The sequence below is a fragment of the Heptranchias perlo genome, chromosome 1 (genome assembly GCF_035084215.1).
Source record: "Heptranchias perlo isolate sHepPer1 chromosome 1, sHepPer1.hap1, whole genome shotgun sequence".
Classification (NCBI taxonomy): Eukaryota; Metazoa; Chordata; class Chondrichthyes; order Hexanchiformes; family Hexanchidae; genus Heptranchias; species Heptranchias perlo.
Genome location: NC_090325.1, coordinates 189,255,164 through 189,280,126, shown reverse-complemented (window position 1 = coordinate 189,280,126; position 24,963 = coordinate 189,255,164). Strand labels below are relative to the sequence as shown.

The 24,963-nt window shown below is 43.9% G+C and overlaps 1 protein-coding gene across 1 annotated transcript in view; it reads right to left on the bottom strand.

Annotated features, from left to right (window-relative positions):
- Positions 1–22,231, bottom strand: part of ccser1 (coiled-coil serine-rich protein 1) — a 1,034,597-nt gene extending 1,012,366 nt beyond the window's left edge. The window contains exon 1 of the mRNA XM_067994468.1: positions 22,113–22,231. The gene's annotated coding sequence lies outside the window, so the exon portion shown is untranslated. The remainder of the gene's footprint in view (positions 1–22,112) is intronic.
- Positions 22,232–24,963: the final 2,732 nt, after the last annotated feature.

The window sequence follows — 24,963 nt, the reverse complement described above, 5'->3', positions numbered from 1 at the left end:
GATGAGACGTTATACCTAAGAGGGCTGTGTAAAATATCCCATGGCACTATTTCAAAGAAGAGCAGGGGAGTTCTCCCTGGCCAATATTTATTGCTCTATCAACATCACTAAAACAGATTATCTGGTCATTATCTCATTGCTATTTGTGGGACCTTGCTGTGTTTCCTACATTACAACAATGAATACATTTCAATAGTAATTAATTGGCTGTAAAGCATTTTGGGATGTCCTGAGGTTGTGAAAGGCACTATATCAATGCAAGTCTTTCTTTATCTTATCTACATTGCAGAAACTAAGCACAGATAGCCCATCCATTCACAGGTATGTTCCTGGCCTTCCTGTGGCTCACCTCTTCAACAGCATCCCCCCACCCCACCCCATTCAACCTTTCCACTTTTGGACTGCAACACTGCTCCCACCAAATACCATGGAAATGGCAAAACATTAGCTCATCATCATCTTCCTAGGCACTCTGCAGCCCTTGAGCATTGACTCAGACCCAAGAAGTGTTTTCCCTTTCCTGCCAGTTTCTCTCATTCCCATTCCATCTTGGAGCTGTTTTACTCACCTTATTGTCTTTGTTCAGTTTCTCGTTTTATTGGTCGCTCCTTGATTTTGAAGGGCTGGTCACAATATGCAGTAATGACACTTCATCAAAAGTCACATTTTATTCATTGGACAAGGAGGTGAACAAAAAGCATTGATAGAAAAGCAAACTGGATTTCTAGCTGTGAATCAACATGACTGGGTTATAAATACTCCTGTTTTAAATCTATTGGCTTTGTAGTCTAAATTACTTCAAATGGAAGAATTGTTTTCTTTGTACCACAGCAGAGTATGTTTCTTTCCAGACTCAGCAAATAAAGACTGAATTCTGTTCCTGGAGTTTCCAAGTTACGGGCAAAGCTTTCTCAACAGGCTGACTTAGAGAGTCTTTGTATTTCACCAGCACTATTCACCTCTTTCCAGCTATATTTACAATCTGTTCACAGGCTGTTAAGCCCATTTGCTGCCTTTGTATAACAGTAGTTGGCTGGTGTACTTTTCGCCTTGACCCACTTTCCCCTCCTCTTGATTTTTATCAGTCCTACAGAGGGGCTCCCTCGTCTCCCTGCTTCCAGTCTTGATGTCTCATCCCGTTCCAGATACGGACAGGCCTGCTGTCATTTCCAGCAGTTTCTGTTTCAACTTCAGATTTTTAGCCAAACATTTTAATCTTCATTTGAAGCCTTTTTATGTTAGCAATAGGACCAACTGTTCGGTCAACTCTTGATTAACATTAAAAAGTTAACTCAGATTCAGAGGCTGGCGAGCAGGGCTCCATTTGTCCAACCGGACAACAACGTGGAGCTGGTAGATTAACAGAACATTGCCAGCTCAACATCACTTTAAAGCTGAGGCAACAGCCACAACCTGCCTTGCTGGGTCCAGCCCACTAGACACTTCGATATAGCTCATTATGTCCAAATACTATAGGAACATAGGAATTGCTAGAGGACAAAAGACCATGATCCATCTAGTTCATCCTGGTAGCTGCAAGATAACGGAGTTGTTGACTGATCATAGCAATCAATCTCTATCAATTAGTCTACAACAGACCCAGACACAGTGAGGAAACCCCCAGTGGTAGAGAGATTTGGGAACCCTAGGTCTAAATTCACCTGTTCCCCCCAAGCATGCTACACTTACCACAAGTCACGTCTCAAATTATTCATCATACACTATCATGCGAGCACCATCACAAGGACTGCAGTGGCTCAAGGAGAAACCCCACCAATGCCTTAATCGGGACAAATGGGGCTGGGCAATGAATGCAATATTGACCACTTGAGAACAAGTTTAAAAATAGGACCATGCACAAATTGGCCTGCCCAGTCAAATTGCTCCAATTATTCCTGCTACGAATAGGTATGAGACAAAGGTCAGAGTATCCTGGGCAAAGCTGCAGCCTCTCAGCCAACTTGGTCAGTCTGTGACAATCGTGCAAGGGAATCAGCAAGCTATAACTGCAAGCCAGGCAGTAACACAAGAGCTGGGGTTGTGGAGCATGGAGGTGGGTGATCAGAAGCTTCAGCAGGGCCTGAAAGCATTAAGGACTAGAGCTGAAGCGCTACATGGAATCGGAGCACCGGAGCCTCAGGCTATGCAGAAATTGCAGCTGGGAACATAGGATTAGAAGGCCATTCAGTCCTTTGGGCTTGTTCTGCCATCCAATTAGATCATGACTGATCTGTATCTTAACTCCATTTACCACCTTAGCTCCATAACCCTTAATCATAGAATTACAGAATGTTTACAGCACAGAAGGAGGCCATTCGGCCCGACAAGCCCATGCCGGCTCTCCGCAAGAGCAATCCAGTTCGTCCCACTCCCCCACCCTTTCCCCGTAGCCCTGCAGATTTCCCTCCCCCCAAAGTACTTAAGCAATTCCCTTTTGAAAGCCACAATTGAATCTGCTTCCACCACCCTTTCAGGCAGTGCATTCCAGATCATAGATTTTTGTTAGGTGAGTGGCTATCAATCTCAGTTTTGACGTTTTCAATTGACTTAGCCTCAGCAACTTTCTGGGGGAAAAGAGTGTTCCAAATTTCCACTACCATGTATGAAGAAGTGCTTCCTGACATCACCCCTGAGTGGCCTAACTCTATTTTTAAGGTCATGCCCCATTGTTCTGGAAGCAGAGGAAATAGTTTCTCTCAATCTACTGAATCAAATCCTTTGATCATCTTAAACACCTCAATTAGATCACCCTTTAACCTTCTATACTCAAGGGAATACAAGCCTGGTCAATGCAACCTATCCTCATAATTTAACCCTTTTAGCCCCAGTATCATTCTGGTGAATCTGCACCGCACCCCCTCCAAGGTCAATATATCCTTCCTGAGGTGCGGTGCCCAGAACTGAATGCATTATTCTAGTTGGGGTCTAACCAGAGCTCTGTACAACATCCACCCCTTTGTATTCCAGCCCTCTTGAGATAAAGGCCAACATTCCATTCACCCTTTTATTATTTTTTGTACCTGTCCATGAGATTTTAGTGATTTCTATACTTGGACCCCTAAATCACTCTGCTCCTCCACAGTTTCTAGCTTCAGAAGTATGCATCTGATCTGGGATCAGACATATACTTACCAGACCTGCCTTGGATATGGAACAACGCACCAGTTCCAAGTGTAATGTGTGGCAGTTGGGTGTGTTCCCCCCCCACCGCCCCATATACAAGACTAGCAGAAATGTTACTTGCAATCCATTCAGGGCAAGTCCGAACCCAGATGGGCTCCTGGAACTGGGGACGTGCATCTCTCTTGCACTGGAAAGTGAATTTAGTTACAAGTTGAGCCTTCTCCACATCAGCCAGATGTGAAGCATGTTGCAATACCACTGAAATGCTAGACAGAACTGCAGACTGTCTAGCCGATATAGCACAAACTCTACTGAGTAGATATTTTCAAGGAAGACATGACTAGAGTCCACCAAACAACTGCCCCTTGGGGAGGGGTTGTTTTAAAAAAAAACTTTATTTACTTTAATTTTGTTAAATAAACCAGCCAATTTAATTTTAGCATTTTCCCAACTGTTTGAACAATGAATGAGCACAATATTTTCTGATATTATTCAGAGAATTTACTGAGAAACGCAGGAACTGTTAATGAATTTTGTGCAATAAAGTACTTCTGTCTTCATTCATTTATTGAAGTTGGAATATTTATGTTAACAGCTATTTATCCAGAGGCATTTAACTGAAGTATATCATCAGTCATGCTGAGAGACTGAATAAAAGTTTGCTCTTCCACAGTGAAAGGTATTGGAGGTAAAGCAGAGAAATATATTATGAGCTCGTCAATCTCCCATGTTGTTGCACATGGGGAATGAAGAATGAGCACAGTCTTCAGGTGAAGAGGGATTAAAGGCTAGGGGATAATTGGACCAGAGCATGCACACGTAATTTAGCCCCCATTTTTAAACTCATACATTCAGTCTTTATTTTTATATTTTCATTATAAAATCCTATGTACACAAATATAATGGCAACTGCCTGTGTAAACTTGTCACTCTGTAATTACATCCTCCTGACAGAGGTGGTGCCAACAGTGTGACAAGCTTGCACAGACAGTTTCCATTACAAACGTGGACAAAGGAATTTATCATAGGAAATCAAATGGGAGAACGACTAGTAACATTTCCTGTTAGATTTTCCTATGAAAAATCAGAGAATATGGTCTTTTTCTTAACTGCTTGCTATTTCTCTCTTTTTGTCCCCCTTAACTTTTCACTTTGCTTTCCTCTCGGTCATCCTGGTGTTCCAATCCCTCCGTGGCCTGGCCCCTCCCGCTCTCGAACCTCCTCCAGCCCTAAAACCCTTAACTGCGTTCCTCCAATTCTGGCCTCTTGTGCATCCCCGATTTTAATCACTCCACCATTGGCGGCCGTGCCTTCAGCTAACTAGGCCCCAAGCTCTGAAACTCTGCCCTTAAAACACTCTGCCTCTCTCTCCTCATTTTAGACACTCCTTAAAACCTAACTCTTTGACCAGTCAGTTGGTCATCTGTCCTAATATGCTGAGTGGTATGTTGTGGCTGCAGTCTGCATTTGGAATGGAAGTTACCCTTTTGGGAAGGGAGCCTCTGTGTGAAGGCGGAAGATACGGGTATGGTTCTTAATGAATACTTTGCGTCTGCCTTCACAAAAGAGCCATGATGTGGAGATGCCGGTGATGGACTGGGGTGGACAAATGTAAGGAATCTTACAACACCAGGTTATAGTCCAACAAATTTATTTTAAAATCACAAGCTTTCGGAGATTATCTCCTTCATCAGATGATTGAATGAAAAGGTTCTCAAATCGCATATCTTATACGATGTTGGGACAGCATCACACCAATCAAAAGGTGTCGTTGTTATTCAAACAGGCCAGTCACGGAGAACAGCACGTCCCAGTACACTCGATATACATTGTGTCTTTTACACAGGCAGGCAGAAAGAAACTTAAAATGGCAGAGAGAGAGAGAGAGAATTTTAAAAAACATATAAATTTTTTCCCCCTTTTTGCTGGTGGGGTTACGTGTAGCGTGACATGAACCCAAGATCCCGGTTGAGGCCGTCCTCATGGGTGCGGAACTTGGCTATCAACTTCTGCTCGACGATTTTGCGTTGTCGTGTGTCTCGAAGGCCGCCTTGGAGAACGCTTACCCGAAGATCGGTGGCTGAATGTCCTTGACTGCTAAAGTGTTCCCCGACTGGGAGGGAACCCTCCTGTTTGGCGATTGTTGCGCGGTGTCCGTTCATCCGTTGTCGCAGCGTCTGCATGGTCTCGCCAATGTACCATGCTCCGGGGCATCCTTTCCTGCAACGTATGAGGTAAACAACGTTGGCCGAGTCACAGGAGTATGAACCATGTACCTGGTGGGTGGTGTCCTCTCGTGTGATGGTGGTATCCGTGTCGATGATCTGGCATGTCTTGCAGAGGTTGCCGTGGCAGGGTTGTGTGGTGTCGTGGACGCTGTTCTCCTGAAAACTGGGTAACTTGCTGCGAACGATGGTCTGTTTGAGGTTGGGTGGCTGTTTAAAGGCGAGCAGTGGAGGCGTGGGGATGGCCTTAGCGAGGTGTTCGTCGTCATCGATGACATGTTGAAGGCTGCGGAGAACATGGTGTAGTTTCTCCGCTCCAGGGAAGTACTGGACGACGAAGGGTACTCTGTTGGTTGCGTCCCGTGTTTGTCTTCTGAGGAGGTCTATGCGATTCTTCGCTGTGGCCCGTCGGAACTGTCGATCGACAAGTCGAGCGTCATATCTCGTTCTTACGAGGGCGTCTTTCAGCGTCTGTAGGTGTCCATCGCGTTCCTCCTCGTCTGAGCAGATCCTGTGTATTCGTAGGGCCTGTCCATAGGGGATGGCCTCTTTGACGTGGTTGGGGTGGAAGCTGGAAAAGTGGAGCATCGTGAGGTTGTCCGTGGGCTTGCGGTAGAGTGAGGTGCTGAGGTGCCCGTCTTTGATGGAGATTTGTGTGTCCAAGAAAGAAACCGATTCTGAGGAGTAGTCCATGGTGAGTTTGATGGTGGGATGGAACTTGTTGATGTTATCGTGTAGTCTCTTCAGTGATTCTTCGCCGTGGGTCCATAGGAAGAAAATGTCGTCGATGTATCTGGTGTATAGTGTTGGTTGGAGGTCCTGTGCAGTGAAGAAGTCGTGCTCGAACTTGTGCATGAAAATGTTGGCGTATTGGGGTGCGAATTTGGTCCCCATGGCTGTTCCGTGTGTTTGGGTAAAGAACTGGTTATTGAAGGTGAAGACATTGTGATCCAGGATGAAGCGGATGAGTTGTAGGATGGCGTCTTTGATCCGACCAAAGAACACACCCACCAGCTCAACAAACTGATCAAGACCTTCGATCCAGACCTTCAAAGCATCCTACGCACTCTCATCCCACGTACTCCCCGCGTGGGAGACTTCTACTGCCTCCCAAAGATATACAAAGCCAACACACCCGGACGTCCTATCGTATCAGGCAATGGAACCCTGTGTGAGAACCTCTCTGGATACGTCGAGGGCATCCTGAAACCCATTGTACAGGGAAACCCCAGCTTCTGTCGCGACACTACAGACTTCCTACAAAAACTCAGCACCCACGGACCAGTTGAACCAGGAACACTTCTCACCACGATGGACGTCTCGGCACTATACACCAGTATCCCCCACGATGACGGCATCGCTGCAACAGCCTCAGTACTCAACACCAACAACAGCCAATCTCCAGACGCCATCCTACAACTCATCCGCTTCATCCTGGATCACAATGTCTTCACCTTCAATAACCAGTTCTTTACCCAAACACACGGAACAGCCATGGGGACCAAATTCGCACCCCAATACGCCAACATTTTCATGCACAAGTTCGAGCACGACTTCTTCACTGCACAGGACCTCCAACCAACACTATACACCAGATACATCGACGACATTTTCTTCCTATGGACCCACGGCGAAGAATCACTGAAGAGACTACACGATAACATCAACAAGTTCCATCCCACCATCAAACTCACCATGGACTACTCCTCAGAATCGGTTTCTTTCTTGGACACACAAATCTCCATCAAAGACGGGCACCTCAGCACCTCACTCTACCGCAAGCCCACGGACAACCTCACGATGCTCCACTTTTCCAGCTTCCACCCCAACCACGTCAAAGAGGCCATCCCCTATGGACAGGCCCTACGAATACACAGGATCTGCTCAGACGAGGAGGAACGCGATGGACACCTACAGACGCTGAAAGACGCCCTCGTAAGAACGAGATATGACGCTCGACTTGTCGATCGACAGTTCCGACGGGCCACAGCGAAGAATCGCATAGACCTCCTCAGAAGACAAACACGGGACGCAACCAACAGAGTACCCTTCGTCGTCCAGTACTTCCCTGGAGCGGAGAAACTACACCATGTTCTCCGCAGCCTTCAACATGTCATCGATGACGACGAACACCTCGCTAAGGCCATCCCCACGCCTCCACTGCTCGCCTTTAAACAGCCACCCAACCTCAAACAGACCATCGTTCGCAGCAAGTTACCCAGTTTTCAGGAGAACAGCGTCCACGACACCACACAACCCTGCCACGGCAACCTCTGCAAGACATGCCAGATCATCGACACGGATACCACCATCACACGAGAGGACACCACCCACCAGGTACATGGTTCATACTCCTGTGACTCGGCCAACGTTGTTTACCTCATACGTTGCAGGAAAGGATGCCCCGGAGCATGGTACATTGGCGAGACCATGCAGACGCTGCGACAACGGATGAACGGACACCGCGCAACAATCGCCAAACAGGAGGGTTCCCTCCCAGTCGGGGAACACTTTAGCAGTCAAGGACATTCAGCCACCGATCTTCGGGTAAGCGTTCTCCAAGGCGGCCTTCGAGACACACGACAACGCAAAATCGTCGAGCAGAAGTTGATAGCCAAGTTCCGCACCCATGAGGACGGCCTCAACCGGGATCTTGGGTTCATGTCACGCTACACGTAACCCCACCAGCAAAAAGGGGGAAAAAATTTATATGTTTTTTAAAATTCTCTCTCTCTCTCTCTGCCATTTTAAGTTTCTTTCTGCCTGCCTGTGTAAAAGACACAATGTATATCGAGTGTACTGGGACGTGCTGTTCTCCGTGACTGGCCTGTTTGAATAACAACGACACCTTTTGATTGGTGTGATGCTGTCCCAACATCGTATAAGATATGCGATTTGAGAACCTTTTCATTCAATCATCTGACGAAGGAGATAATCTCCGAAAGCTTGTGATTTTAAAATAAATTTGTTGGACTATAACCTGGTGTTGTAAGATTCCTTACATTTATTCACAAAAGAGGGGGAACAATGCAAACATTGTAGTTAAGGAGGGGAGTGTGAAACATTGGATGGGATAAACATAGTGAGAGACGAAGTATAAGGGGATTAGCATCTTTGAAAAGTAGATAAACCGCCAGGCCCAGATGAAATGTATCCCAGGCTGTTAAGAGAAGCAAGGGAGGAAATAGCGGAGGCTCTGACCATCATTTTCCAATGCTCCCTGGCTACGGGCATGTGCCAGAGGATTGGAGGACTACTAACATTGTACTGTTGTTTAAGAAGGGAGAAAGCGATAGACCAAGTAATTACAGACCAGTCAGCCTAACCTCGGTGGTGGGCAAATTATTGGAAACAATTCTGAGGGACTGTATAAATCGTCATTTAGAAAGGCATGGATTAATCAAGGACAGTCAACATGGATTAGATAAAGGGGAGGTCATGTCTGACCAACTTGATTTAATTTTTTGAGGAGGAACAAGGAGGGTCGATGAGGGTAGTGCGTTTGATGTAGTCTACATGGATTTTAGCAAGGTTCTTGACAAGGTCCCACATGGCAGTCTGGTCAAAAAAGTAAAAGCCCATGGGATCCAAGGGAAAGTGGCAAGTTGGATCCAAAATTGGCTCAGTGACAGAAAGCAAAGGGTAATGGTCGACGGGTGTTTTTGAGACTGGAAGGCTGTTTCCAGTGGGGTTCCGCAGGGCTCAGCAGTAGGTCCCTTGCTTTTTGTGGTTATTTCAATGATTTGGAATTAAATGTGGGGGGCATGATTAAGAAGTTTGCAGATGATACAAAAATTGGCTGTGTGGTTGATAGTGAGGAGGAAAGCTGTAGATGGCAGGAAGATATCAATGAACTGGTCAGGTGGGTAGAAAAGTGACAAATGGAATTCAATCCAGAGAAGTATGAGGTAATGCATTTGGGGAGGGCAAACAAGACAAGGAAATACACAATAAATGGGAGGATACTGAGGTGTGGAGGAACAGAGGGACTTTGGAGTGCATATCCACAGATCCCTGATGGTAGCAGGGTGGTTAAGATAAGGTGGTTAAGAAGGCAGAAGGGATACTTTCCTTTATTCGCAGAGGCATAGAATATAAGAGCAAGAAGATTATGCTAGAACTGCATAAAACACTAGTTAACCCACAGCTTGAGTACTGTGTACAGTTCTGGTCACCACATTACAGGAAAGATGTGTTTGTACTAGAGAGGGTACAGAGGAGATTTACAAGGATGTTGCCAGAACTGGTGAATTTTAGCTATGAGGTAAGGTTGGATAGGCTAGGGTTGTCTTCCTTGGAACAAGGGAGATAGCTCTTTTTCGGCTGGCACAGACAAGATGGGCCGAACGGCCTCCTTCTGTGACTTAAATTTCTATGAATCCCATCCAATCCCTCAAACACGTGCTTTCTGTAGTCCTCTATCTCTTCACCTAATTATCTATTCCCCTTCCTACCACACTCTCACTCCCATTACTACTCCTACCTCTTCCCCTTTAAACTACTCACTGAACCCCTTTACCTTCTCCTCTGTCATTCAACTCGCTCTTAACCCGCCAATCACTCCCACCAGCAACCCCCACCCCCCCCCCAGATGTGGTGAGAGGCCAGAGGTCCCATCACCCTCAACCAGTTTCCCTTCTCTCCTCTGCCTTCCACCCTACCTTCCTGCTTTCCTCAAAGAGGCTTTATTTGTTTTCAAAAAAATGGAACTTAAAAAAATCAAATTAGAATGTCTGCCATCTCTCTGTCTCCGCCCCCCCCAACTCAGGAGTTAGAAGTTTATAAATCTCTGTCTCACAGCTGTAAACTATTAGCATTGACCTTTTCTAAACCCTAATTTGGCCATTAGAAATTTTAATTATTGAGGAAAAATTTGCAGTTAAAAAAATTGCAGAAGGCACTTCATGGGAACTGAGTGGCCAGACTGCTCAGTCATGAGTTTACATAAGCACTGTCCATTATAAATTTCTATGTCCACATTTATAATGGAAAAAGTTAATATCAAAAGTGATGATAGATAGATCGATAGAATAAAAAGGGACAGCAGCAGCATGGATATGAAATTGGCTAAGTGACAGGAAACAGTAGTGGTGAATGGTTGTTTTTTGGACTGGAGGGTGTTATACAGTGGTGTTCCCCAGGGGTCAGTGCTGGGACCACTGTTTTTCTTGATATATATTAATGACTTGGACGTGGGCGTACAGGGCACAATTTCAAAATTTGCAGATGACACAAAACTTGGAAATGTAGTGAACAGTGAGGGGGATAGTGACAGACTTCAAGAAGACTTAGATAGGCTAGTGGAATGGGTGGACACATTGCAGATGAAATTTAAAGCAGAAAAGTGCGAAGTGATACATTTTGGTAGGAAGAACGATGAGACGCAATATAAACTATAGGGTACAATTCTAAAAGGGGTGCAGGAACAGAGAGATCTGAGGGCATATGTGCACAAATCGTTGAAGGTGGCAGGGCAGGTTGAGAAAGGGGTTAAAAAGCATACGGGATCCTGGGCTTTATAAATAGAGGCACAGAGTACAAAAGCCAGGAAGTTATGATGAACCTTTATAAAACACTGGTTCGGCTACAACAGGAGTATCGTGTCCAATTCTGGGCATCACACTTTAGGAAGGATGTGAAGGCCTTAGGTGCAGAAGAAGTTTACTAGAATGGTTCCAGGGATGAGGGACTTCAGTTACGTGGATAGACTGGAGAAGCTGGGGTTGTTCTCTTTAGAGCTGGGAAGGTTGAGAGGAGATTTGATACAAAATCATGAAGGGTCTCGACAGAGTAGATAGTGGGAAACTGTTCCCACTGGCAGTAGGGTCAAGAACCAGAGGACATAGATTTAAGGCGATTGGCAAAAGAAGCAAAGGCGACACGAGGATAAACTTTTTCACACAGCGAGTGGTTACGATCTAGAACGCACCGCCTGAGGGGGTGGTGGAGACAGATTCAATCGTGGCTTTCAAAAGGGAATTGAATAAGCACTTGAAGGGAATTAATTTGCAGGGCTACGGGGAAAGGGCCGGGGAGTGGTACTAGCTGGATTGCTCTTGCAGAGAGTCAGCATGGACTCGATGGGCCAAATGGTCTCCTTCCATGCTGTAACCATGCTATGATTCTATATGTACATATAGATATAGAGAGCCACTATTGCCATAAAATAGCTGAATTAGCTATTTAACTTGTATACCTGCTTAAAAAAAACTGTAATAAGCTGATTTAGTTAAAAAAGGAATTTGACAGCCCACATATTCTTTGACTCTTAATTCATTTTAAAATATCAAATTTAAAATAGTTAGTAGCCTCCATTACAGCCAATATGATAATGTTCTCAATTAGAGCTGTCATGGAGAGTATTTCATTTTAAATCGCTCAAAGCAGTGCAGGATACCGTTTTGCAGACGTGCAATAAACCAGGATGGCAATAAATAAAATTTATTCCTGCAACAAATGGCAAATGTGTTTTTGAAATGCGAGTAATTCATCAACATTGTGCAAGTCATCAGTCACCCTTGCTCAAAAGCAATTTAATCAGACACAGCCCATTCACTTGTTGTGGCACACAGACCCAGCTCGTTGCTACAAAAGGCTGGGAGTTCCTGCTCTAAAGCATAGGTTTTCATACTGGGGTCCTCATACACTAGTGGATCTGTGAGGAGATGCGAGGGAGTCCCCAAGGCTATTAGACGACTTATTTTTTTGACTTCCTAGTACGTTGGTTCGGTTACTATGTTTTAATAAAAATATAGTAGCAATGACAGCATTGTCTTCATTTGTGTAGTTGCAACTATCTCTTGGGAGTCTTATCAGGAGGTTTGATGACTGTCAATATTTACAAGGGGTTCCCCATGCAGAAAAGATTAAAAATCACTGCTGCAAAGTAAGTAATAGTCCCAAAATAATATTTGCAGTGGAACAGACCCCAAATTCAAAGTTTCAGCACTTTCAACCCAGTTACTTGCGGCTGCAAGTCCGCAGCATAAAATTTACCTCATTGCTCATTACTCAGAGACCGTAACAGTGGCTGATAAGGGGAATTGGAACATTTCACATTGGTGCAACAGGGTGTGCTGTGCTAAGGTTGGGGCAGTGCTGACAAAACTTTACTTTGGACCTTTGCCAAGCAATACCTGACCCGAGAATGTCTCATGACAATACTGGGTGGCTAAAAAGAGTAAATATTTTCCATTTCTTAGCAATGACAAAGCAGATCCATCCAGCTCTGTCCATGGCTACAGATTTAAAGCTTTCATAGAAAAATGGGACAGAATCAGGGAATTCGATTACTAAAACACTGGTGAAAATCCCAGAACCCCATGTAATAAACAGAATGAGTCATTTGTTCAAAACAACCAACAGCCTCTATTAAAAACGGACAGAATGTGATCCCCAAATAGTCAGTAAAACCCCAGAAACTCATTAAACGAAAGTAAAATTTGACTTAGTACAGCAATTTAAATCAATGGCCCTTGTCACAGACAACAAGGACATGGTCACCATTTGAGACCCATATGTATGGACACTGGGGAAAAATTGGTGTGTATGAACTTTAATATCAAACCCACTTAATTACCATCAAACCCATTAATTATCACGTACAAGCAATTTAGTCTGCAAGACAAAACAATGTCGCTGTTTCAAGGCTATTTCTAGGGCTGTGCATTTAATATGGAATACATTTATCTGCCGAATCTCTGAAACTGTGCAAATTTAGCTGAGGGGGCTTGATTTGTATGGAAGGATATGTAAGTCTCCAAGTATCCATGTAAAACATTTATATGCAAATTGTTGGATTCCGATCCCATCTTCACAAGAGCTTCAGGGACCTCAGATCCTAGATTTTGTGACTTGCATCATTTTAAATAGGCATTAAAAGTAATGCTGATCAGAAAATGCAAGCTCAGGTGTATAAAATAGTCCACAGTATTGAAAATGCAACTCCGGGAAACTCCTTCAAGTTCAACCAGTAGAACAAGGAGGCACAGGTGCAAATTGACAAAGGAAAAATTAGTTCTGACGTCATGGAAATTCTTCATAGAACTATTTGGAGTGGACTTCCATGCAAGACAATGGAGGCAAGAACAAGCATTGAAAAGGCGCTTTTACGTTTACGCTTGATCCAAGCCCCTGTTTGGATAGCAACCTCCACGAGCTGCTCTCCTGCTTTAGACGAGGAGTCGGGAATCGGTCGCTGCGGTGCTGCTGGGGAATATGGAGATCCACAAATGCAAACATGGGGGTGGACTTCCCAAAAAGTGGTGCCCTTAATCCGACAGAACCTTTCTGGACTAATGCCATCAGGTTCCTGCACCTCGGCACCTTTGCACTGTAGAGGTCAGCTCTGGGAATCTGCTTCCAACTGCACTTCTAAAAGGGTAAAAGCAGTTGAATGCTGTGTTTGGGGGAGTGGGAAAGAGCTATAAGTTTTTCTCGATGGATAAGATGAGTTAGGGCAAATGGCATCACGATGTTGGGGTGGGGGGGGGGGGGGGGGTGGGTGCAGCCTGGTTTCAATTTTGATTTTGTTTATACTCTTGGATAATGCCCAAGGGTCAAATATATTTGTCTACGTCAAATGACTTGTGAAATTAAGTGATTTTTTTTTTAAAACAGCTAACACCAAGCATTCATCTTTAAGACTAGAAAAGAACAAATGACCTGACTTGGTGCAGATATGACCTTCTACATCTCTATCCCCATTTATCAGGCACATATAAAAACACACAAGGAAAGAAATCCATCACAAAATTGCAATAATCTGTGTCACGGCTTGTCAGTCTTTCTGGGATAATATTTTACTTAGCAGAAGTGTGAAAAATCAACTCCTCTGAAGGAGTTACTGATCATTTTTTTTTGCAATTTTGATTTGCCAGGACTATTACTCTATTTTTCTGAGCTTCTGCACCTCCTTCATGCCTCGGATTTCCTGCTCCCCTTCCAACTCCAAAAGCATCTCCTGGTTCAAACCTCAAACACTCCTTCTCCCTGCTTGCCCATCAGGTGTCAGCTTCAAGCCTTGTCTCCTGCCCATCTCTACCTGGGCAGCCAGAAATTTTAGCAGAAACCTTCCTCAGGAATTGAAACATGACGGGTCTAATCCATGATGGAGCATATCGTGCGTGGTATGTGGAAGAAGTGGCCTTCAGGTGGCAAATGGCCATTTATCATTCCATGCTTTCTTGTGCTCTTCTGAAGACACCACCCACCCCTATTTAACCTCCTGAAAAATCTTCCTGCTCTGCTCCCCAAAAGTAAATGTCCAGAATACTCTCCCAATTCCATAACTCACCATATACATTCCTTGCTATTTGCCATCCTTGACGTGAAACTTCCATTGCCCCAACAGGCCAGGAAACATCATGCTCTACAGCAACTAACCACCCCTACTTCTCATCCTGATGATCTGTTGCGAACCAGGTATTCACTGCATTCTTGGTTAAAAGTGATAATTACACAGCATTAACATCTTCAGCTCATGGCATGTTACAAATAACCAGTACTCTGTGGAACTAGAGAGGGGGGAAAAGGGACGGGCGTTGCCCTCAGCTTTTGCAGGATTACCGGGTAAGAGCGGGGCAATGGGACTAATTGGATTACTCTTACAAAGAGCTGGCACTGGCTCGATGGGCCAAATGGCCTCCTCTGTGCTGTAACCATTCTATGAAATCTTTCTAATCGAGCCTTGCGTGAAGCTTGGAATATTATACTCTTGTCTTCCAGTACTGCACTCACAGTTCAAGTTAAATAACCTGCTCACATCTACATTATCGATTCCTCTCAGTATTTTGATAGCCTGGATAATGTCTCTTCTCAACCTTTGTTTCCCAGTGAAAGCAAAGACAGTACTGGGAGTTTCTATTTACAATTTGGGGTTCTAATCCTAGAATCATCCCTGTGTTTTCCAAATATGGCCTGACCAGCAACCCACACAAGGTAAAAAGAACTTCTTTTGACTTAGTCCAATGAGTTTGAAAGCCATCCTGTTTCTTCATTAGCCTGGTTGGCGACTACTACAACTACAATTTGCACTTATATAGCACCTTTAACCTAGTAAAACATCCCAAGATCCTTCAGAGCAGCGTAATCAGACAAAAATTGCCAAGACAGGAGATATTAGGACAGGTGTCCACATGCTTGGTCAAAAAGATAGATTTTAGGGAGTGTTTTAAAGGAGGAGAGAGATGTAGAGAGGCGGAGAAGTTTAGGGAGGAAATTCCAGAGTTTAGGGCCTCGATGGCTAAAGGCACAGCCGCCATCGGTGGGGCGAAGGGAGTGGGGGATACACAGGAGGACAGAGTTGGAGGAACATAGCGATCTTGGAGAGGTGTAAGGCTGGAGGAAGTTACACAGATAGGGAGGGGAGGCGCCACAGAATCATTTGAAGACAAGGATGAGAATTTTAATAAAACGAGGCATTGGCGGACTCAAAGCCAATGTCGGTCAGTGAGCACAGGGGTAATGGGTGAACGGGACTTGATGTGAGTTAGGATACGGGCAGCAGAGTTTTGGATGAGCTCACATTTATGGAGGGAGGAAGATGGGAGAGTCATCTCCAATGCCAGCAGAGCATTGGAATAAATTGGAACAAAAACATGGATAAGGGTTTTAGCAGCAGATGGGCTGAGGCAGGGGCAGAGATATTACAGAGGTGGAAATAGGCAGTCTTTGTGAATGGTAACAGCTTCACATTGGTTGGATATTATCAATTAATGGCCAACAATCACACCCAGATTCTTATTATTGTCTGCCTTTGCTAATGAGCATCCCTTCATCACATGCACATTTTATATTGCCTGGTACACATTACCTTACATTAAAATTTATCAGCCATTAGTGAGCCCATTTTTCTAATTGATCCAGATCAATTTGAATTCTATCAGTCTCCCTTATTCTGGTAATCTACTCATATAGCCTGGTGTCTTCAGTAAATTTTATATTGCAAGATGCACTTTTCTGCACATCACTTATGAATAGTGTGAACAAGCTGAACAACGTACCAGAAAATAATTAATAACTGTCAATTGCTAATCAATGAAGAGTGACAGATCTTACAAAATATGTTGGCAACTATTCTTATTTTTTAAAAAACACCATAATTGCAGTTTACATTAGGGCTTTTATTATTTCTTTGATGAACCTGAGTTTTAATATACATATAACAAGGGGACAGAATATTAGAATTCAAACTAAGCCAGTTAAAAGTGAAGCCAGAAAAAAAAAATTCACGGACTTACGGGAATGCGGACTGGAGTGCATAATGGATACTCGGTGTAATATTATTATTTAAATTTGATAAGTTTCCTTTCTTTCACAGTTTACTTCTCTATTAGTTGTGCCTCTCTAAAAAGGGGGCACTTCTGTTAGGTTTTTTTTGTTTGATGACACTAGGACAACCCAGTGTTATGGTTTTATTAAGAAAAGGCATACTCCTGTTCTTATATATATATATAGAGAGAGAGAGAGAGAGAGAGAGAGAATAGAGAGTAGGAGAGATTCAAGTGGTGTGACTTTGCTTTGCCTGGAGGGGTTTTCATAATGTCAAAAGCTACCAGCAAACTTCAGTGATTCATACAGTGCTGTATAGAAATATCAAAACAAGAGAGAGTGTCAAAATTGAAATGATATCTGGGAATGGTCATGATGAACCTTTATAAAACACTGGTCCGGCCACAACTGGAGTATTGCATCCAGTTCTGGGCACCGCACTTTAGGAAAGATTTGAAGGCCTTAGAGAGGGTGCAGAGGAGATTTACTAGAATGATTCCAGGGATGAGGGACTTTAGTTACGCAGATAAACTGGAGAAGCCGGGGTTGTTCTCCTTGGAACAGAGACGGTTGCGAGGAGAATTGATAGAGGTATTCAAAATCATGAAGGGTCTGGACAGAGGAGATGGAGAGAAACTGTTCCCATTGGCAGAAGGGTCAAGAACCAGAGGACATAGAATTAAGATGATTGGCAAAAGAACCCAAGGTGACATGAGGAAAAACTTCTTTAAAAAAAACACAGCGAGTGGTTAACTTCTGGAATGCCCGAGGGGGTAGTAGAGGCAGATTCAATCATGGCCTTCAAAAGGGTACTCGATAAGTACTTGAAAGGAAAAAACTTGCAGGGCTACGGGGATAGGGCAGGGGAGTGGGACTAGCTGGATTGCTCTTGCATAGAGCCGGCGTGGACTCGATGGGCTGAATGGCCTCCTTCCATGCTGTAACCTTTCTATGATTCTATGGTAAACAATCAACTCAGTCTTATCCTAAATAAACACTGCAATAAAACAAGGTCAAATATTAGTAATGCAGATATATCAGTACATTACCACATGCATGCATATTTGGGTTCCAACTTCCCAAAAGATAATTCAGAGTAGTGTGGGAGTTTACAACTGTTAGATATGGGAGGAAACAATTCTATAATCCCAGGCCAACCAATACCTAACCAATTCAGCACGACTTTCAATAATGGAAGGGGGGCCAACAATCAATAAGGGAAGTAATTGAAAAACTGACTCCGTGTACTGCACGCTCACCTCAATCTACCTGATCAATATCCATGCGAAACCAATACTGACACCAGCGATTGTTCTTAATCCAACACAAAATGCTTTTGTGATATGAAAAAAAACACTGAAGTCTAGAAAACAGGAGTCTGCTGGTATTCTTTGTCCGACTGTCTAAACCAGGGAAATCTCTGCTCAATCTGTAGGGTGCTGTTGAGTCCTTCAATTTTAAAATTCTCATCCTTGTGTTCAAATCCCTCCATAGCCTCGCCTCTCCCAATCTCTGTAACCTCCTCCAGCCCTACAACCCTCCAAGATCTCTGCGTTCCTCTCATTCTGGCCTCTTGCGCAAACCCTGATTTTCATCGCTCCATCATTGGCAGCCTTGTCCCCAAGACCTGGAATTCCCTCCCGAAACCTCTCCCTCCTCCTTTAAGTCGCTCCTTAAAACCTACCTCTTTGACCAAGCTTTTGGTCACCTGGCTTAATATTCCCTTCTGCGTGTCTTGTCAAATTTTGTTTGATCACCCTCCTGTGAAGCACCTTGGGACGTTTTTACTACGGTAAAAGGCGCTATCTAAATGGAAGTTGTTGTTCAATTGTCCCTACCTCCTTGTGACTCTATTGAACGCTAACACCAGCCTTGGTGACCAGAGGACACGCAAAAGGACCTTTTTAATCGGCAGGAAGAAAAAAAAGACAAACAAATCCCCGATCTGCAGCCAGTCGGGCCGGGGTGTGGCGTGTCTCGGTCAAAAAGCCAGGGCACTGACACACAATACCGAGCTCGCCAGGGGTGCAAACCCATACAGAGCCACACACTGCAACAAAAAAAAAACCGCATCCCTGTGTCTGCAGACTGCGTTAGGAACCCATTCAGCACCAGGCTGCAGACCCAGTCATAATTTCGTGACTAATTTGTGCTGGCTGGCGAAGGCGTCGGCTTCTAAAATAAGACAGCCAAAAAATAAATAAATAAATAAACAAACAAACTGCAGAAATAACTCCGCACTCGCCAGCAAATCAAACAGCCGACACACGGGATTAGCAGGAGATCTTTGGCAGGGGGACTGCAGCACTCGGGGACACTCGCACAGGTTTCTGCGGAATAAATCAGCACAGCATCGCCGTTGCAAGAGTTATTCAAGCGGACGCAGCACTGGTCCAGACCCCTCGTCCACTCGCCCCCTTCTCTATTAGAAAAAGGGAAGCGGGAGAGGCGAAATTGCACTCCAGCATTGCTTTTGGCATCGCGCCGGTCTGTGTAAGAAAGGGGCTAGGTGCAAACTGGGAGGTGGTCCATCTGCCTCCTTGCAGCCTTGTGGCCAAATGCCATCGCTTTCAGTATAAACCCACCCCCCCCAGTAAAATAGAATAGATGCAAAAAAGAATACCGTCACTTACTTCACTGTCAAAGGGTGGGGATTCAATTTTTTTTAAACCCCACCCTTCATGAGAATTCAGACCTTCTCACGAGTACATTCCTGCACTTCGGTTTGGATTTCAATAATCATTTTATGATTTTGAATCTGGAAACGCCGCTAAAATAGGATAGGAAGGTGACGTGTAAGACCTCTGCCAATATCTGGAATGCACTGCCTGAAAAGGTGGTGGAAGCAGATTCAGTAATAACTTACAAAAGGAAACTGGGGTGGGGGGTAGGGGGTGTACGCAGAGCTATGGGGACAGAGCAGGGGGGAGTAGGAGTAATTGGACAGCACTTTCAAAAGAGCCGGCACAGGCACGATGGGCCGAATGGCCTCTTCCTGTGCTGTAAAGATTCTATCCCACAATCTTAACTTCTGATGAGATGAACCTTATGAATTCAGGACCGCTGAGAAATGTTTATCATATAGCTGCGAGTCTTCGTCTGACAGCAAGCTCATTCTCCTAAAGGATTTCATTTCCAAAATTGCCTATCTGCTTTAAGCAGTTTTGTTTTATTGAAGTCAGTGAGCAAAGAGTACGCCCTTTTTTTTTGTTAAAGCAGAAAATGATGGATCATCCTTGAGCTTTCGAAACTCAAGTTAATAGAACAAGAGGATGTATGTCTTCTTGAAGTGCGTTGTCTAGACTACTTATTAACGTCAGGTCATATTCGCACATACAACACGATTAGTCAAACAAGCCGTGTCTGACTGAAAATTTTCTGAGTTGGGAAAATTATGCCCACACAGGATTAAACTTTGATCTACAAAACTTTTACCAGCACACTTTCATAACAGGACGCTCATTGTTTTTCTTTTGTAAAATATTCATTATATTTCTAAACAAAAAATGCGGGAATCATGCAGGAGGTCAATCATCTGGGAAAGAGAGGATAGTCCACGTTTAAGCGCGCACCCTTTCTAATAAAACTAGTGATTGCTCTCTCCACAGATGCTGGTGGACCTGCTGTGTGGTTCTTACTTCTATTATTTTGTTTAGTATTTCTCAGTACAATTTCTTGACTGGTGGGTAAATAAACTCAGGAAGTCCAAAACAAGTCCCTCTTCCCTCTGGAAGTAGCATTCTACATCAACCTTACTATATAAATACCGAAGGGGAGACTGTCCTGCTTACTTATACAATGTTTTCTAATGTATTGTTACACTGATCTTTGATCCCGAATGACAGTGCGTTGTACATAAAAAAAAGAACATTGTCACCCGGAATGGGGTAGGTTGTTTATAACACTGGTCAAAGGGCATAACCATACCCTTGAGGCAATCCATTAGTTCCAGACACTAACCTCATCAGCAGCAAAACTACAAGATATTAGTGTTGTGCAGTGAGCACTGCTCATCCACAGTATGGGATGCAGAAAATTACAGCATTGGTTTCCCACAATGTCCAACACAACTATCAACTGAGCAGAGTGCAGTGGACCAAGATGTCTTTGGACATGGAATGCTTCATAATAACAGGACGCACCTGAAGTGCTGGAATTGAGCGACTTCCATACTTTCTGGACTGACAGACAAGTGAACAATGGGGGCGAAGGGAATGAAAAACTGTTTAACTTCTGTTGTATGCAAAGTTTCTATTTTCAATACACACAGAGGCTTTCAAATACAGTACATTCATATGTTAACTTGACTCACTGCATAAACCCTTTCAGGACATGACTGTTGTAGCTTTCAAAATACGCTAAACTCGTCTGTTTACAATAATTTATGTTTCTAGCTTAGAAAATTACACAATAAGCATAATAGAAATACAAATACATTGCTGGTGCCCTAGAATATAGCAATTGCAGTTTTTAAACCTTTTTTTGCGGGAATGTTTAAGTCCTCAAAGCTCTTTCTTGGTTAAATAAAATCCTACACACTTAAAAAGGAAGTACAGCTTTACAACCTTACTGAGCACTAAAGGATCATCACCAAAATCTCTATACCGTCATATTTAAGAATCAATGACAGATAAATGTTTGAGTTCAGGAACACAACATTCGACCAGGTACTGAATACAAAGTTCTCGTGGTTTTAAATCTACTGATCTTGAAGGTGATACATTAGTTGTGAAAATACATTGAAAGCAGCAGGTGCTCAGTAAACACAACACATTTCACCCACTCGTGACAAAGGCTGGAAAACACACTCGGTGGAAGTAGCTAGGGTCTGATTTGTACGTGTAATTGTTAACGTGTGTAACTTTCAACAACATAAATCTTTGTATATTTTATCCTAAAAGAAAAAAACCCATTGACACACTAAACACGGTACATTAATAACTCCTGCCTCTAGAATTATAAATGTAACATTGCATGATAAAGCATTGCATGCGCTATCTGGCTCCCTAAGGATGCAGAGTGGGTAACAAAAAGGGATTTGGGGGGGGTGGGGGGTGAGGGTGAGCAGGTCTGTTGTGAAATGGATATTATACATAATATTAAAGACTATAATTCATGTGTGTGCTATGGAGCCCCGCGCTTGCGCTCTGCTCCCAGGCGGGACGCAATGTGGATAGATGTCTCCTTGTGGAGAGTAAGTGATACAATTTTATTCTCAATATTTAACGCTAACAGCCCGTGACAAACCGGCCAGATAAGGCTCTGCACCCCAGCAAGGTCCTGCTTCTTATTTTTTTTTTGGAGAGGGAAAGATATCTCTTATTTTTTTTCCCCCCAGGAAGTAGCAGGAACGAGGCCTGTCAGTGTTACAGATAAACACTCAGATACAGTGGGTCCCTGCGCCACCTGACTCTTCTGTATAAACCCAGGCGCACGCAGCAAGGAAGGGAAAGGAGAGAGAGAAATAAACAGGTTGAGAATTTCTCCTGTTACCTGTCTGTCAGCTTAAGCCCGCTGGCTGTTGTCCGCCTCTGTGCTCAGGTGGAAGGTGGTATCCATTAGAGCCGGCGCCGTGAGTGGGAAGTGTTTTTTTAAATGGACGGATTTAAAGGTGAATGCCCAGTTCTTTGTACCTCACTGACTGGCTGCAGCCTCCGCCTCCTCCTCTTCCGTGTACATTCAATCACTGACGTGCCCAGCGTAGCCCGACCGCACGGCGCTCCTCCCGGGTCCTAGAGGAATCAAAGCTATTTTACACACCTACCTGGGGCGCACACACAAACACATACACACAGAAACAGACACACACACACGTAGACACACAAACACAGATACACATACACACAAATACGCATACACAAACACATACACACAAATACACATATACAAACACATACACACAAATACACATACACAAACACATACACACAAATACACATATACAAACAGATACACACAAACACATACACATAAATAGACACACACACGTAGACACACAAACACATAGACACAGATACACAGATACACATACACAAACACATACACACAAATACACATACACAAACAGATACACACAAACACATACACATATAAATAGACACACACGTAGACACACAAACACATACACACAGATACACATACACAAACAGATATACACACAAACACACACACAGACACAGATGCATACAAACACATACACAGGCACAGATCAACACAAATACACTCACAGACACACAAACTGACACACAGACACACACAAACACAGACACATACATAAAAAGACACACAGACATATAAAAACAGACACACAGACAGACATACACACAAGCACATATACACAGACACACACAGACACATGCATACGAACACATACAACAAACACAACAACTTGCGCCAATATAGTGCCTTTAACGTTATAAAAGGCGCTTCGCAGGAGCGTTTTCAAACAAAATTTGACACCGAGCCACATAAGGAGATATTAGGACAGGTGACCAAAAGCTTGGTCAAAGAGGTAGGTTTTAAGCAGCGTCTTAAAGGAAGGGAGAGAGGAGGAGAGGCAGAAAGGTTTAGAGAGGGATTTCCAGAGCTCAGGGCCTCGGCAGCTGAAGACATGGCCAACAGTGGTGGAGCAATTAAAATTGGGGATGTGCAAGAAGCCAGAATTGGAGGAGCGCAGAGATCTCGAAGGGTTGTTGGGCTGGAGGAGGTTACAGAGGTAGGGAGGGAAGAGGCCATGGAGGAATTTGAAAACAAGGATGAGAACTTTAAAATTGAAGCATTCTCGGACCGGGAGCCAATGAGCACAGGGGTGATGGGAGAACGGGACTTGTTATTAGTTAGGAGTTTTGGATGAGCTCAAGTTTATGGAGGGTGGAAGATGGGAAGCCGGCCAGGAGAGCATTGGAATAGTCAAGTCTAGAGGTAACAAAGGCATGGATGAGGGTTTCAGCAGTAGATGAGCTGAGGTAGGGGCGGAGACGGGCGATGTTACGGAGGTGGAAGTAGGCGGTCTTGGTGATGGAGCAGATATGTGGTCAGAAGCTCATCTCAGGATCAAGTAGGATGCCAAGGTTGTGAACGGTCTGGTTCAGCCTCAGACAGAGGCCAGGGAGAGAGGTGGAGTCGGTGGCCACAGAGCAGAGATTGTGCTTCGGTCTTCCCAATATTTAGTTGGAGGAAATTTTTGCTCATGGACAAGCAACAAGCAGTGTGACAAATCAGAGATAGTGGAGGGATCGAGGGTGGTGGTGGTGAGATAGAGCTTGGTGTTGTCAGTGGAACCGGACATAAAAACATACACACACAAAAACATACAGACGCAAACACATATACACACAGACAGGCACACACACACACAGACACACACAAACAGACACACACACACAGACAGCCACATACACACACACTGATGCACACAAACAGACAGACATACACAGAGAGACACACAGGCATACACACACAAACAAACAGACACACAGACAGATGCACACACACACACACACACACACAGACACACCCACAGAGGCCACACATACACACACGGACACACACACACACACACACACAAACTCAAATAGCTTCTTCACCCCTAACATTCATAGCTTATCAAAGTGGCTTAAGAGCAGAAAATTGCACAACATAGTATTTGAAAGGTTTGCCTTGAGGGGGGTGGGAATCAGCAGCAGAACTGATCCTATTGACCTATTTTTGTTCCTCTTCAGCTTTCAAAATATGCTCATCTTTTCTATTAATGAGATTGCTGTAACAAAACTGAAAGTAAAATAGAAATAGAATGAGAAGCAAAGAGAAACAAACCATTTTGAAAGAAAATGAAACAGATGTACTTTTTTTTAATTTTGGTGATGGAATTGCTATTGTCATTTAATTATTTTTTTAAAACTTTACATTTCGAAATGGAGTTTTGTTTTGGTCACCTCTGTATCTGATATGCATATAAAATCCATTTTTGAGAATCTCCAGACCAAGATGCTGAGAAAGTTACACTTGTAGAATCTCCGTTTGCTCACTCTCTTCAGAGAAGCACACCCCACTTACCTAAGTCCAGGGAGCTTGCGCACAGTTTGGCAAAACAAAGGCTTAGGGGCTCCCAAGTGTGTGCAGGGGAACTGCTGGAGTTTAGCTAGCTAAAACCACACAGCTTACCAGTACACTGTGGAAGCAGACTGTGTTGATTCATTCATTCAAATCAGATAGATTTCTTTCAGAAAATAATATTTTGGGATACAGTGTATGAATAATTTGAGACATGACGTGGTAAGTGTAGCATTCTTGTTCCCAATGCTCTCCACCACTGGGGTTTTCCTCGCATCACGTCTGTCTGTTG